This window comes from Hippopotamus amphibius, chromosome 4 (genome assembly GCF_030028045.1).
Source record: "Hippopotamus amphibius kiboko isolate mHipAmp2 chromosome 4, mHipAmp2.hap2, whole genome shotgun sequence".
NCBI classification, from domain to species: domain Eukaryota; kingdom Metazoa; phylum Chordata; class Mammalia; order Artiodactyla; family Hippopotamidae; genus Hippopotamus; species Hippopotamus amphibius.
In genome coordinates this window covers 58,911,540-58,924,997 of record NC_080189.1, presented here as the reverse complement: position 1 = coordinate 58,924,997, position 13,458 = coordinate 58,911,540, and the positions used below count along the sequence as shown (strand labels likewise).

General features: G+C 40.1%; 1 pseudogene; it reads right to left on the bottom strand.

The window, feature by feature from the left end:
* Positions 1 to 7,860: 7,860 nt before the first annotated feature.
* LOC130851877 (peptidyl-prolyl cis-trans isomerase FKBP1A-like) lies at positions 7,861 to 8,188 on the bottom strand (annotated as a pseudogene).
* Between the last annotated feature and the right edge of the window lie 5,270 nt (positions 8,189 to 13,458).

The following is a 13,458-nucleotide window of genomic DNA, read 5'->3' as shown; positions in this document are numbered from 1 at the left end:
CCTCTGGCAATATCTGGCTTATAGCTATTCTGTTTGGTGGATTCAGAGTGCAAGTTTAAACAGTAACTGGCAGGGGACAGCGAGTTAAGGGAAACATTTTCTCTGCATCTTGAAAACCAGAAGAACCATCATTGTGCCACACCAGGATGAGCGGTGGAGGGAGTAAAGATCTGGCCAAGATGCTCCTCAAGAACAAACATGGAATTTGCTCTTAATCACAAACAGATGGGCCATTGAGGACACAAGTTTCTGCTCCCTTTAGCACAGACTCAATACTTTTATTCTGTAGAATGTCTAAGGAAGGTGTACCCCGAAGCCCACTGTGGCATGTTGAAAAAAATAAAAAAGGGAAAACTCATAAAAGCTCCCATAGAATGACCAGCTTTGAGAAGTGTTGCTTCCTGATGTACCCTCCAAGTTAAACTATTTATGTAATGTAGCCAAAGTAATGGAATGAAGTGATGTACCATAACATAAGCGACAAACAGCCATAAGTTGGAGAAAATCTTGTTTTAAAAAAAAAAATTGTAAGAGTTTTTTATATAAGAATATTAAAAGCAGGTCTACTCATTTTAAAAATACTTTTTTTCAATTTGCCTTTTAATTTATGGCATTTCTTTTGACCAAGAGAAATACTTCTTTTTTATAAATGAATATCCCAATCTTATGCATTTTGCTTTCATCTTTGGGGTATATGTTTAAGCTATTCTTTCTGTATCAGAGATTAGATTAAAATTAAGTTGTGTTTTTTTTCCTCCTTTCCCTGTTTACTTAAAATTCTGTGCTCACTGTATTATGAATTGTCCTGTATATAAGACTCTATTCCCAACTTTTTCTTCTGGTCCTTTGATGTAGCACGTGAACTTAGTTGTAACTTTCTGGGTTTCTTTGTTACTGCTGAGTACAACTGCTTCCCTCATTATTCTTTGTGGTGGCCATGGAGGTGTGCTGCTCAGATCTCCCCTCAAGACACGCACCGGTGTGAACCAGCACGTAAGAAGAGGAGTCACCCTTTTGGAAGGGACGAAGGATCCTGATCAGCAGTAGGAGGTAGGGTGGAGGGAAAGAACGTGTGTGGAACTGAGGTGATCCACTTGGGTTCCGCTTGGTTCTCCCTTGCTCTACTGTAACTGTGAATGAACAAGAGCATCAGCCCCAGCCTAGTAAGAGTATGATTACCAAGAACTCAGACCCTTGCAGAAGGAGAGTTTGGATCACAACTCCAGGTAAGCCACGGAGAGCTGCATGGCTACGGGCAAAAGGAATTTAGAATTGACAGTGGAGGAGGGAGATGTGAGCATGAGTTTGGGCCCGAAGGCTAACTGCAGATGCAAGCACTGTATTTTGTCCTCTTCACCTCTCTTTTGAAAATTCATCTTTAGAAAAAGTGACCCATAGAAATCATATAGGACAAATGCCCTGAAAATGTATGGATGTGGATTCGCGTCCAACACCAATGATGAACTGTGATGGCTGTGGAGGTGTCCTGTTCACATCTCTCTTCAAGAAAACCCGACGTGAAGAAGGTGACAGTGGACACTCTGCAGATACAACACCTTTGCACCTGCCTCATTGTTCAGGCTGAGATCTCCATCTCCCTGGGCTGCCCCCAGCCAACAGCAAGCATGGTGGGTGCCCATTAGCCAAGCTATTCCCCTCTGATGCAGGACTCCTCTGAATGGGAGATCCTTGCTCCAGGGCTCCTCCACAGCCTGCCTGAGACTTCTCAGGGTTTCTGCACTCTGAAGCGCCTCTCACCTAAATTTCTATCCTTTCCCCTTTCCTTTCACAGGTATCACAAATGCATCATGGTTTGAGGGAAAGAGATTAATAAAAATGACATAAATTTTGAGCTTGAACATTATTATGCGAAAAGTTATAATCAGTCAAATTAGAAGACCAATGGCAACCAGGGAAAGTATTTGCAAAATTAGACAAAGGGTTGTCATCCTATTATACAATGAACACTGACAGGTTACCGAGATTTACAGATTACTAAGAGAAAGGTGAGCTTTTAGTTCCATATGGATAAAGGAAATGAATAGGCATTTTATTAAGAAAAAAATTGAAAACCGAAAATAATTATGACTTGATTCTCTGATTGGTCCAACCATCGAAAAACAAAAAACAAAAACACCTTCCCTCAAAGAATTCTTTAGTTACGTATGAGTTTCCTAAAGCTTAAATATGATCTTCTCAGAGAGGCCCTTTCTGACCTTTGCAGGGAAGAGGCCTCTTTGACATTGACTCCTTTTAAAAAATATGGAGAAGGGAGTAAGGAGGGAAGTAGTGTAACCTCCTATCTTGAGTGGTCTACTCAACACCTCTTCCAAGTGCCATGTTCTTCTTACTCCTCTCTTCTCTGCCAAGGGTCACTCCTCACTTTGACACAGACTACAGGTTGGGAATTCATGGGTTAGCATCCTTCTAAAGATAATACTGCTGTTTCTCTCAAGGTCCCTGTGTGCAGAGTAGGGGTTGAGCATGGGGCAGACCTTACTCTCCTTTCACTCAACATTGGATCAGATTGTTACGGTGTCTCAAATTTTTCTGAAGGGCCAGGAAAACTAAAGCCACAAGAAAGAGAGGAATTTTCCTGAATCCTCCAGCATCCTCTGGGATACAGGAAAAAGGGGACAGGGAGACTACATTCTAGTGGGGAGATAGCGTCTGATTCATGGTTGAAAATGGAGCCCCTTGGCTGGGGCCAGATGCTGTTATAGCAGTAGCATAACGATGGTGCTGTGAGAAGCAGGTATCCACAGAAGAGGTCACTGCCCTTGCCTCAGGGCGAGTGTGTACAACATCTTGAGGCTGTGGCCTGGCATCTGGTCCTCAGAGCAGGAACCTTCAAAAGGGGAACAGAACTGGGAGTTAGGAAAGGAACCAGCACAGATATCACTAGAATTTTTGGCAATTAAAAAAAAGGAAACAGCATTGGCTGAGAAAGAAGAAGTAGTGTAGAGGGAACAAGAGGAGAACTCTCAGCCTTGTTTTTATGAAGAGTTAAACGGAGAGCTGTGAATGGGTTGAGGGTCATTTTATGAGCTACTCTGGGTATGCTGCTGTCGCTATCCTGGCTGGTGTGGTCTGAAGACACGTATGACCACCACACTGCCTTGTTCCAAAAAAGGATGTAAGATGGCTTACAGGACAAGGCAAAATATAGTCAGCATCATTTAAAGTAGATGACAGGAAAAAAAGGGCCAAAAATGAGGCTAATATAAATAACGGAGACCAAAGTGCCCTGTATTCTGGGATGGAGCACAAATCTAGCTCTAGTTTTTTATCAGCATATTTGAAAAGCCAACTCACAGTGTCCATAAGATAGTAGCAAATGAACGAACCGTTCTGGAGAAGTGCGAGTATCCAACGCGAAGGCCAGAATGAAATAACTCGTGAGAGTCCACATAAAGAGGCCATTGTGTAATGTAATCAACAACACTCTTACAGTGACACGATGATAAATTTCATGTAATGGTTTTGTAGAGCATCCTGCAATGCTGACCGAGGGCTTCAAACCAAAGACAAATCCTGAGGGTCCAGAAGGAAGATATTGCACAGGCTATCTTTGTTGGGTGCTTGCCTGACTTAATTCTGAGGTTCATTTTAAAGGATCTGAGGAGGTGGTAAAAACCAAATCCTTAGTATTCTCTTATATATTTGGCCCAAGACAAACCCATAACTGATAGACATTAGGTAGCTGGAAGTTCAAAACTGGATATCCTACACCTGGAGTTCTACTATTCCAGAGATCTAGGGAAAAAGCAGTAGCGCAGTAGGACATTGAGTAAGTGTAGAAGTGACACCTTTTGGGAAAATTTAGGAGTCTACTAATCAGGAGTTTCCGAAGGAGTACTCGAGAGCCCAGCCAAGATTCTCTTTAGGGAAAAAAAATGGGATATGTACTCTCAGACAGATGGGCCATTTAAGTTCCAAATTTCGGCTCGATACAACCTAGTCCTAATTAATATTAGTCTGGAAAATGTGTAGGAAAGGCAAACTAAACATAGTGCCCATTAAATCCTCCTCTCCCCCAACTCTTGAAAAACATCCATAGAAAGCCTAGCTTTGAGCACTGTGATTTCCTGATGTTCTTCCAAGTTAAATTATTTGTGTAATGTACATCAAGGTATCTGAATGAAGTGAACTTCTGTATAGAATTAATCAGGAACCAATGGAAGTTTGGAAAATATCTTGATTTTTCAAAACTTTAAGAGACCTATATGTACTCAGGACATTAAATTTTTGTCAAATATTCATGTTCTAAAATTTTCTGGCTTGTATTTCTTCTGCTAATATCTTTCGGCATATTCGTTTTAAATTTTTATGTAATGGAATTAACAATTCTGGTTGTATCTTTTGCTTCATTCTTAGTAAGTAGGTCTTTTCTCATCTTGAGATATTTACTTGTAATAGGGAAGAAGCTTTTGTATTCTATTACAAGCTAATCAGGAAAGGGATGTTGCCTATAAGCTTCAATCATACATAATGGCCCATCTCTGGGAACCCTGCCTCCCAGGTAATAAGCATTTAGCTAAAATACCTTTGTATAGCTTTTTAGCTCCTGACCAGGCCCACCTGTGGACAGCTGCAGGAAGGAAGACATGAAAGCCCTGGTTCTGGGTTCTGGTCGGAACCAGGGCTTGAATCCCTCGCCTTTCCGTATAAAAGAAGCCTCAGTTCTGACTCAGGGAAGATGGTTCTTTGGGATATTAGCCAACCGTGTTCTCCGTCTGCTGGCTTTCCGAATAAAGTCACGATCCCTCGCCCCAACAACTCATCTCTTGACTTATTGGCGTGTCGTGCCGTGAGCAGTACGAGCGTGGACTCAGTGAAATTTTGACAAAGCTAGCCGGACGTCTTGCTGCTGGCGGGCGGCCAGCCCCACTTGGGGAATTTTCAGGTAAGGCCACTTGTCCTGAGGGTCTGCCCTTCAAAACTCCCCCAAGTGGAACTGGCTGTCCCAGGGCTTGGCAGTTGGAGAAAGGAATCGACACCTGAGAGCGGATGGGCTCAATACGGTAGGGTAAGTCACTCTGGTTTGTATGGCCGGAAACTCATTTTCCTCTGTTTGGGGCTTTTTCCTCTGGAATCAGCCAATTTATTTGGTATTTGAGTGGGATACCCTGTTGGAGAGTGAAAACCGTTCTTGGACTTTTACCCGATTTGTTTGTTTCTTTGTGTGCTAGCATCTGTGCGCGCTGTTTGTGTTTTGCTTGTCTTGTACTTCTGTCTTTAAAAAGTGGGGACTGTTTCAACTCTTCCTAAATAGGCAAGTTCTCTGAAGCACATTTTGGATAAGTGATGTGATTACAGCTATGAACCCATGACTGAGAGGAAGATGTTTTATTGTAACCATGTGTGGCCACAGTAGCGTTAGGATCTCCACAAGGGGTTTCGGCAGCGTTACCTTGGGACCCTGTGCACCATGTACTGTCACCCTTGCTGTGCCAAGTACGTCGTTGGTGGTCTCCGGTGTCGTTGGTCTGGATCCAACAGCTCTCCCAGGAGTTACATTGCCTTGGGGTTGAGTTGATGTTTCTTGTGATACGTGAGACCCTCGAGACCAAACCTGAGGGTTTACTTACGGTGTTCAGTTTGTTCTTAGGGTTTTTCACTTCATTTTATCTTGGTACTGTTTCTCTATTTACAGACTGATGTCAATTGGAGGAACGGAACAACAACAAAAAACCTGTCTGTTCTTGTGTGAGGGTGGGATATACTCAGGGAGAAGAGAAAGTTTCCACTTGGTTCCTAAAATCACCAAAAACCCCATCCCATAATTCAGCCCTGTTGGCTAATGACAGGGGGAAAAGGCATTCCTTTAATGGTTAGAGATGATCAATTGCTATTTTATGGTGGCGTTTGGATGGCTCTATAGCTATTCTATGAAGGAACGGGGAAGAATGATGAAATCTTCTCTGTGCAGGATTTGTGCTATTACATCAGGGTGGGCGAAAGTCACACAGTTGTCACCTTTATGGTAAAAGAAACCAAGGGAAAATGTCATGCCAGGACAAAAAGAAAAGGAACAAGGGCAAGGGTATGTTGCTCCAACCTCTGCCCGAGCTGACCATCCCAGCTGCTTCAGCCCTTATACCAATGTATCCACCCCTGCCACTGCCTCCTGTTCCTGTCCAGCCCCAATTCCCGACTGAGGATCAGGAAGTGGTCAGATTGGCTTTGCCGCCTTAGAGGGTCAATTAGAAAATCCTGTTAGTTCCCAGGGCACAGGGGCCTAGTCTGGTACAGCCATCTAAGACCCACAAGGCACTCAGTTTGAACCGGGAGCCACTTCTGGAGCAGGGCAATTTCCCTTGTGCCAATATCCTGTAGGAGGCCTTCATGCAGATGGCAACCAGCTGCATTTCTATAGATCCGTAGTCCTTTTTCCACCTCAGACTTGTTTAACTGGAAAGATTGCATGCCTCCTTAAAGGGGGATATGCTTACAGGAGATGAAAGGAGAATGGTCATTGAGAAAGCCAGGGAAGAAGAGTACCAGCACCACCTAATAATAGACTCAAATGGTACACCTGAAGCCCACTTGGCAGTACACAGAGCTGAGCCAGATTACGACCCAAGTGAGTGAGGAATGCCCTCATATGAGCTCTACCGTAAGTGCATCTCGGCAGGGCTTTGAAAAGGGGTACCAAAGCAAAAGCATTTGAACAAAATTCAAGAAGTTCACCAAAAACCAAGTGAAGATTCCTTTTTATTTATTTTTTATTTTTACGAAAGCCAGTATAAAGCATTTTTTTATTTTTGCAATAAGAAAACTTGAAACATATGTAGTGCGGGGGGTGGAAATAGGGGAGGAGGAGTAAGCAGCGATTTCTCTCACCAAATCACTACACAGGACAGCAAAGGTGAGAGGCAGGGAAGTTGAAGCCAGGAAACTCTGAGATCAGCAGGGAGAGCTGAGCATGAAAAGCCAGAAAATACTGAAGCTGTGATAACCAACATTATTTTCTTAAAACAACAGGATGTGCCATGAAAGCTGGGCTTTCATGTGTGTTAATTGTCTACAAACAGCACCCTCAATTAAACTTCAATTACAGTTTTTAAAATTTGGGAAGTGGAGCTTGGATAGCCATGAGATGACAAGAGTCCTGAATATCTATTAGAAAAACCACAGGATGGAAAAAAAAAAAAAGCCAGGTCATGAGGAAGATTTCAGAGGTCCCTGCTGGCCTGGGGACAGACGCCCGTAGTGTCCACCGTCTCCGTGAAAACCACCTGCTTTCAAAAGGCAGAGCGTTTAAGGGGAGGGTGGGGGTTGGACAGTGGAGGCAAAGACTCTCCGCTTTCGCATTTTAGTTTTGGGTAGGGCTCTAATTAAACCCAAGGGCATCGCTCAACTTGGAGAATAATTCGGCCCTCAGAAGCACTTCAGATATGCTATGGCTCTGCAGTGCGGCAGCAGCAAGACTGTTTAATATATAATAGATAAAGCTTTCATCCAAAAAAATAAAGATTCTTGCACACACACACACTACCCCCATCCGGCACATACACACCAATCCTTATTCTAAAGTTAACCTATAACTTGTGCTGTTAATACCTGACTAGTACTTAACTGGAAACGCAGATCCGAAAGACTGAAGCTCAGTCTTCACCCCTAAACGAAAACAAACTGAAATGAGTGACTTGAGGTTTATGGCATGTAGGTCAGGTCACCACACATAGGAGAAAGCGGAAGAGCAGAGCGGGTGACAGAACACATTCATCAGGGAAGACGCTTATGCAGAGTGTAGTGGAGCATCGGGAAACACTCCTTGCAGACTCGCTGTGGCATCTGGGGGCGCCAGATCCTTCCATGGTGCATCCAAGAATGGGGAGCTCAAGAAGGAGGCCATTACTGTCGTTCCAGTTTTAGAAGCTCCATGTCAAAGATGAGAGTGGCATTTGGTGGAATGATGCCTGGGTGCCCAGTGGCACTGTAGGCATAGTCTGGGAAGATAGCTTGGCTCTGTGACCCACACTCATCTGGGAAACCCCTCCTTCCCAGCCTCGGACCACCTCCTATTTGCCCAGCACACAATTAAAGGCTTGTTTCTGTCCCGGGAGGAATCAAGTTTCTTTCCATCATCAAGCATCCCTGTGTAGTGCACCATGCAGGTCTGGCCAGGCTTCAGGAAAGTGCACTGGACCCTGGGGGAGATGGTCTCCACCTGCACTCCCATGGCAGCAGGGCAGCAGACACTGGGTGGACAGCCGGTACCATGGGCTGCATGGACCAAGAGTGGACGGGTGGTGGTTCTGCTGCTCTGCCTCTCCTCTGAATTTTTGGAAAGGATTTATCAGGCCTACAGACGCTATACTGATGCAGATCTGTAGGCCCCTGAAAGTATGAGCGTGGTAAATTTGACCTTTTTTTTGGGCAAAGTGCCTCAGATATCAGGAGAAAGTTGCAAAAATTAGATGGTGCATTTGGAGTGAACCCTTCTCAACTGATAGAGGTTGCTTTTAAAGTGTTCAACAACAGGGAACAACAACATAAAAAAGAAGATGCACAGCAAAATTCCGCTTTTTCTTTTTTTTCTGTTACTTTAAAAAACTGAAGTATAGTTGATTCACAATGTTGTGTTTTCAGGTGTACAATAGTGATTCAGTTATACTTATTTATATCTATTCTTTTTCAGATTCTTTTCCCTTGTAGGTTATTACAAAATACTGAGTATAATTCCCTGTGCTATAGAGTATGTCCTTGTCAGTTATCTATTATATACAGTAGTGTGTATCTGTTAGTCCCATTCTCCTAATTTATCCCTCCCCGTCAAGGGCAACCTGAGCCTTCCAGTAAGTCCTCCACTTTTGGGGAAGGAGAGTGGCCTCTTCCTGTCCAGAAACACTAGGGTTTATGTCTCATTCCTTCCCTCACTTCCAGTTCACATACTTTGATAACCATGAGTTTGTTTTCTATGTCTGTGGGTCAATTTCTGTTCTGTATATAAGTTCATTTGTATCTTTTTTTTCAGATTCTGCATATAGGCAATATCATATGATATTTGTCTTTCTCTGTTATGTCACCTAGTATGATAATCTCTAGGTCCATCCATTTTGCTGCAAATGGCATTATTTAATTGTTTTTTATGGCTGAGTAATAGTCCGTTGTGTATATATATCACAAGTTCTTTATTCACTTATCTGTCAATGGAATTAGGTTGCTTCCGTGTCTTGGCTGTTGTAAATAGTGCAGCAATGAACCTGGGGTGCATGTATCTTTTTGAATTATCGTTTTCTCCAGAATAAGGCCCAGGAGTGGGATAGCAGGATCATATGGCAACTCTATTTTTAGTTTCTTAAAGAACCTCCATACTGTACTCTATAGTGGCTATACCAATTTACATTCCCACCAACAATTGTAGGAGGGTTCTTTTTTTCTCCATACCCTCTCCAGCATTTACTATTTGTAGATTTTTCAATGATGGCCATTCTGACCAGTGTAAGGTGATACCTCATTATAATTTTGATTTGCATTTCTCTAATAATTAGTGATGTTGAGCATATCTTCATGTACCTCTTGGCCATCTGTATGTCTTCTTTGGTGAAATGTCTTTTTAGGTCTTCTGCCCATTTTTTGATTGGGTTTTCTTGTTTAGTTGTATGAGCTACTTGTACATTTTGGAAATACATCATTTGCAAATATTTTCTCCCAGTCCATAGGTTGTCTTTTCATTTTGTTTGTAGTTTCCTTTGCTGTGAAAAAGCTTATAAGCTTGATTAGGTCCCATTTGTTTATTTTTGCTTTTATTTCTATTGACTTGGAGACTGACTGACCTAAGAAAACTTTGGTATGACATAAATCATAATGTTTTGCCTATGTTCTCTTCTAGGATTTTTATGGTATCATGTCTTATGTTTAAGTCTTTAAGCCATTTTGAGTTTATTTTTGTATGTGGTGTAAGGGTATGTTCTAACTTCATTGATGTACATGCAGCTGTCCAGCTTTCCCAGCATAACTTGCTGAAGAAATTGTCTTTTCTCCATTGTAGATTCTTGCCATCTTTGTCAAAGATTAGTTGATTGTATGTGTATGGGTTTATTTCTGAACTCTTAATTCTGTTCCATTGATCCATATGTGTGTTTTTGTGCCAGTACAGTGCTGCTTTGATTACTGTAGCTTTGTGCTATTGTCCGAAGTCTGAGAGGGTTATGCTTCCTGCTTTGTTCTTTTTCCTCAGGATTGCTTTAGCAATTCTGGGTCTTTTATAGTTCCATGTAAATTTTAGCATTCTAGTTCTGTGAAAAATGCCATGGGTAATTTCATAGGGATCACGTTAAATCTGTAGATTACTTTGGGTAGTATGGCCACTTTAACAGTATTAATTCTTCCAATCCAAGAGCATGGGATATCTTTCCATTTCTTGGAATCATCCTCATTTTCCTTACTGTTTTATAGTTCTCAGCATATAAGTATTTTACCTCCTTGGTCAGCTTTATTCCTAAGTATTTTAATTTTTTGATGTGATTTTAAAAGGGATTTTTTTTTTTTTGTAATTTTGTGTTTGTTTTTCCTTTCCCTTTCTGATATTTGTTAGTGTAAAGAAGTTCAATGGATTTCTGTATGTTAATCTTGTGCTATCTTGCTGTATTCATTCATAGTAGTTCTTGTAGTTTTTGTGTGGAATCTTTAGGGTTTTCTATATATAATATCATGTCATCTGCATATAATGACAGTTTTATGTCTTCTCTTCCAATTTGGATATGTTTTTATTTCTTGTCTGATTACTGTGACTAGGACTTCCAATACTATGTTGAATAGAAGTGATTAGAGTGAGCATCCTTGTCTTGTTCCAGATTTTAGCAAGAAGGCTTTCAGCTTTCCACCATTGAGTGTTATGTTGGCTGTGGGTTTGTTATAAATGGCTTTTATTATGTTGAGATATGTTCCCTCTATACCCACTTTGGTAAATTTTCTTTATATATATCAAAACTGGATGTTGAATTTTATCAAATGCTTTTTCTGCATCTATTGAGATAATCATGTGGTTTTTGTCTTTTGTTGATGTGGGGTAGCACATTGATTTATGTTGAACCATGCTTGTGATGCTGGGATGAATCCAACTTGATTGTGGTATATGATTTTTATGTGTTGGTGGATTTGGTTTGCTAATATTTTTGTTGAGAGTTTTTGCATCTATATTCATCAAAGATACTGGCTGGTAATTTTCTTTTTTGGTATTTCTAGTTTTGGTATCAAGGTGATGGTGTCTTCATAGAATGACTGGGAGTGTTCTGTCTTTAGTCTTTTGAAAGAATTTGAGAAGGATTGGAATAAGTTCTATGGTAGAATTCCCCAGTGAAGCCATCTGGTCCTGGACTTCTGTTTACAGGGAGTTTTTTGGGTTTTTGTTGTTGTCGTTGTTTTTCAGTTACAGATTGTATTTCACTTCTAGTGATTGATCTGTTCAAATTATCTATTTCTTTTTGATTCAGTTTTGGTGGGTTGTGTATTTCTAAGAAACTTTTTCATTTCTTTTAGACTGTCCAACTTGTTCATAGTATTCTGTTATGGCTTTTTTTTTTTTTTTTTTTTTTTTTTGGTGTTTCTGTGGTATTGGTTATTTCTCCTCTTTCATTTCTTATTTTGTTTATTTGGGTCATCTTTTCTTCTTGTTGAGTCTAGCCAGAAATTTGTTGATTTTTGTTTACCCTTTCAAAGAACAGCTCTTAATTTTATGGATTTTTTTTTCTATTTTTTAATTTCTATTTTATTTCCTCTCTGATCTTTATTCCTTTCCTTTTGTGGACTTTAGAAAAAGAGTAACAAAACCCAATTATTTTAGGTGGTAGGTTAGGTTGTTTGAGATTTTTCTTGTTTTTTTTTTTGAGGAATGACTGCATTGCTATGAACTTCCCTCTTAGGACTACTTTTGCTGCATCCCATAGATTTTGTATGGTTGTGTTTTCACTGTAATTTGTCTCAAGGTATTTTTTAATTTCCTCTAAGATTTCATCATTGAGCCATTGGGTTTTTTAGTAGCATGTTGTTTGGTCTCCATGTAATCATTTTCCCCCCTCATTTCTCTTTCTGTTGTTTATTTCTAGTTTCATGCCATTGTGTTCAGAAAAGATGCTTGAAATAATTTCTATCCTTAAATTTGCTGAGGCTTGTTTTGTGTGCTAGCATGTGGTCAATCCTAGAGAATGTTTCACATGCACTTGAAAAGAGTGTGTATTCAGATTTTTTTGGATGTAATATCTTAAAAACATCAATTAAGTCTAACTATTCTATTGTATAGTTTAGGATCTTTGTTGCCTTATGGATGTTCTGTCTGGAAGATCTGTCCATTGATGTGAGTAGGGTGTTAAAGTCTCCTACTTATTGTATTCCTGTCAATTTCTCCCTTTATGTCCATTAGTTTTCCTGGGTAGAGTAATAATAAATATTATCATTTAGAATAGAAAGTGAGAATTTCTCAGGCAAGCAAAAACTAAAAGAATAGAGCAATACTAAACCTATCCTAAAGGAAATAGAAAAGAAGCAGGAATCTATAGGAAAGAAAATACAACAATTGGAAAGTAAATCACATAAAAAGTCATTACACAGATTTAAAAAGAAAATCAAAAAAGTTTTTGTGAAAGCAACGATAACAACAATGAACAGCAAAAGGAAAACACGAAAATGTAAAAGAGGACAGTAAAGTCATAAAATGTGGTGGAGGGGAGTAATAAAATGTAGGTTTCTTTTTAGAATGTGATTGAGCCTATAGGACTACCAGTCTAAAGCAAGTAGCTATAGTAATGGGTTAACATACTTGAAAAGCAGGGTTACCACAAATCAAAAACATACAATAGATTCACAAAAACAAAAAAGAAAACGCAAGCATAATACAAAAGAAAATCATCAAACCACAAAAGAGAAAACAAAGGAACAAAGAAGAAATACAAAATTAACTGGAAAACAAAATATATATTTATAGCCATTTTAAATCTATCAAAAATTACTTTAAAGGTCAATGGACTAAATGTGCCAATCAAAAGAGTGGCAGATTGGATTAAAAAAAAAAACCCAAAAAACAAGAGCCTACAATATGCTGCTTATACGAGACCTGCTTTAGGGTGAAGGACACAGATAGATTAAAAGTGAGGGGGTAGAAAAAGATATTTCATGCAAACAAATGACAGGAAAGTGGGGGTAGCAACACTCATATCAGACAAAATAGACATTAAAGCAAGGCCATAAAGAAAGATAAAGAAGGACACTATATAATGAGAAAAGAAACAATACAGGAAGAGGAAATTACACTCATTAGCATATATGCACCCAATATAGGAGCACTGAAATTCATAAAATAAATATGAGCAGAAATGCCACTTTTCTGGCAGTGGCACTGGATTCCTGGGAGGCAAATAACCTAAAGAGTAACCTGAAGTAACCTGAAGAGAGGTAAGCCACTATTGGGGATGGATCAGTGTGCTTACGGTAAGGAGGAAGGACATTGGGAAA